Source organism: Oryctolagus cuniculus, chromosome 13 (genome assembly GCF_964237555.1).
Source record: "Oryctolagus cuniculus chromosome 13, mOryCun1.1, whole genome shotgun sequence".
Lineage (NCBI taxonomy): Eukaryota > Metazoa > Chordata > Mammalia > Lagomorpha > Leporidae > Oryctolagus > Oryctolagus cuniculus.
The window spans coordinates 45,443,768-45,446,521 of record NC_091444.1 but is presented as its reverse complement, the minus strand read 5'-3'; the positions used below and the strand labels follow the sequence as shown (position 1 = coordinate 45,446,521).

Genomic DNA, 2,754 nt, shown 5'->3' with positions numbered 1-2,754 from the left:
CATTCTCATAATGACACTTAAAATTCTAATGGCTTCCTCAAAAATCTTGTAAGTAGAGTTTTTCCAGAAGGCAGCGAATATTACCTGATCTGCTTTACCCCAATAACCACTTCCTTCCCTCTTCCTTTGTCAAGTAGATAAAATTCATTTAAACTAGTTTTACACATTTGTCAAATTCTTGACCATTTTCTGACTGGGGGGAAAATCACAAAATAATAAAACATTTGTTTTTGAGAGAAGAATATTTATACCAACTAGCTTTCATTGTGTGTAACTGTCATTTAAAATGTTTATTTCACTTGGTGCACATTGGCTTATGGTTGGAATCTTTTTTTTTTTTTCTATGATCTCTTTGCCTTAAAGGAAAGGAATCAATCTCTTGTTGCAGACTGAATCTTATTTTTCATTTGACTTCATACCCTAGTAATTAAGTCATAGCCAAGCAGATCAAAACTTTGAGAAAGCATTGTAGCTGAGTAGCTTAAAAGGGACCAAATTAGATGACTGTTTTAGCACATAGAATGCAAGGTCCTGGCTGTTTTTCCATCATTGTATCAGCTTTTACTTTAGTATAAACATGAAAGACTCAGGGTCTAAGTACTAGGAATAATAAAATTGGTCTACCGGATTTAAAATGAAAATGAACTTTAACTGCTTCTGTAAATTGTTAAGTATGATGCGAATATAGAAAATCGTCAGTACTTCCTAGCAGAAAAATCAGGTAATGTATCATTTTACAAGATGATGAAAAGCATGTATAAGTGCAGTCATGATGGAAGTATTACTAAGGAAATATTTTCTCTATTTTTCAGAGGATGGAAAGAGGTATTTTTTAGTACTTCCAGATGTTGAAAATAGGTTATTTTAAACAACAGAGCAGTTCTGATGTACACACAATTTTATACCATAGTCTTACAGTTTTTTTGCTTAACAGTGATAAAGTTTTCAACTTTCTTATATTGATTGAGACTTAGTTAACTATGAAGCCTTTGAGATGAAGAGCAGAATTCTTTGTTTTCTTCACAGCTGTTGCCAGAAGTGGAACCCGATATGTGCACAATTAAGATTCATATACCCACATATCCAAGTATGTGCATGTGCCATTGCCGGCATGTGGGGAGTAGATCCGTGGAAGGGAGAATGCACTCACTCATTGTCTGCATTCCAAATAAACTTTAAAAATAAAATACTATATATTTTATCATATGTAACTATTTTAATGAAAATTTTCACATAATAGTAAACCGTTAAAATGTACGGAAATGGACAAGCTGGACTTCCCGCGAGACTGACCTGTGGCGAGACTCCACTGACCACCCCTCCTCCACAAGTATCGGGCTCGGCATGGCTGCAGGGGAGGCCGCGGTGGGGAAAATGGCGGACGGGAAGGCGGGAGGAGAGAAGCCCGAAGAGCCGCAGCAAGCTGGAGCCACGGGAGGACCTGAAGAAGCAGCAGAAAAACCTTGAAAACCAAGACTGTTTCTTCCAGTAATGGAGGGGAAAGTTCCAGTCGCAGCGCTGAGAAACGACCCGCTGAAGAAGAAGCTGTAGACCTCCCAACAAAACCTACAGAGATCTCCAAGGTTGGATTTGCATCAAGTAAGCCTAAAAAAACTGCTCCAACTCCTACTCCAAAAACCCATTCAGTAGCAGCGGCTTTTAATGAGGATGGTGAACCAGAGGAAATGCCTCCAGAGGCAAAGATGAGGATGAAGAATATTGGAAGGGATACACCAACATCAGCCGGACCAAATTCCTTCAATAAAGAAAAGCATGGGTTTTCTGATAACTAGAAGCTATGGGAGTGAAATATAAAATCTCATCTTGGAAATGTCCATGACCAAGACAATTAAATGATGTGTTTTGAAATTGGGGTATGGGGTGGGTGTAAAGTTAAAAGGAACAGTTGCCTTTTGTAAAGAAGGGTATAAGACTGTCTTTGGAGCCACTTTTTTTTTTTCATTTTTTTAAGATTGGTACACTAATAAATGAGAGTTTAAAATTAGAGGTAATGTATGTTTTATACACAAATTTCAGACACTTGCTAATTTTGTAGTTTCCCAAGGTTACAGATAATAAAGAATCAGAAATGGTACCTTTAAAAAAAAAAAACCACTATATCGAATCTTGTGGTCTGTAGTTCCCCAAAAAGCCTGATTATTTCTTTTCCCTAAGTCAGTTTCCCCGGGATGAATGCATGGGTCTCCGAGAAAGGCTGGGAGAGAGGTTAACAACACACACCCTCGTAAACTAGCAGCATTCTTCCCAAGGGCACCAGGACGCATCATCTGTCCCAGTGTGAACACTCTGTAAATGGGCTCATGTGTGGGAAATGATGGGAGGTAGGGGGCAGACTGGGACTCTGGCTGACTCAAGTCAGACGTCCAAGTATCTGAGCTGAAACACTTCCTTTTGTACAGACCAGGGAGAGCCTGTATGGCCCAAGCCTTTCTCTCCCAGAGACTGATGATCTAGCCCGTACCAGGAGTCACCACATGGGAGACACCCCGAATTCTGCTTTGTCTCTATGCTCCATCCTGGGGACCACAGCCACCTTGCCTGTGCCAGTTCACTGCCACCACCTGGCTCCTGTCCCTGCCGAAGACCGCACATGGCCTGCAGGACCCAATACACCTTCTCTCCCCCCTTCTCTTCATGCCTCTGCTGCAGCCCGCCGGCCCCTGGGCACTCCCCGAGCACGCAGACCATGCCCACGTCTGGGCCTTTGCAGGTGCTGCTGTTCCCTCTGCCCCG

General features: G+C 41.5%; 1 pseudogene; it reads left to right on the top strand.

Annotated features, from left to right (window-relative positions):
• Positions 1-1,344: 1,344 nt before the first annotated feature.
• LOC108178161 (PEST proteolytic signal-containing nuclear protein pseudogene) lies at positions 1,345-1,972 on the top strand (annotated as a pseudogene).
• Positions 1,973-2,754: the final 782 nt, after the last annotated feature.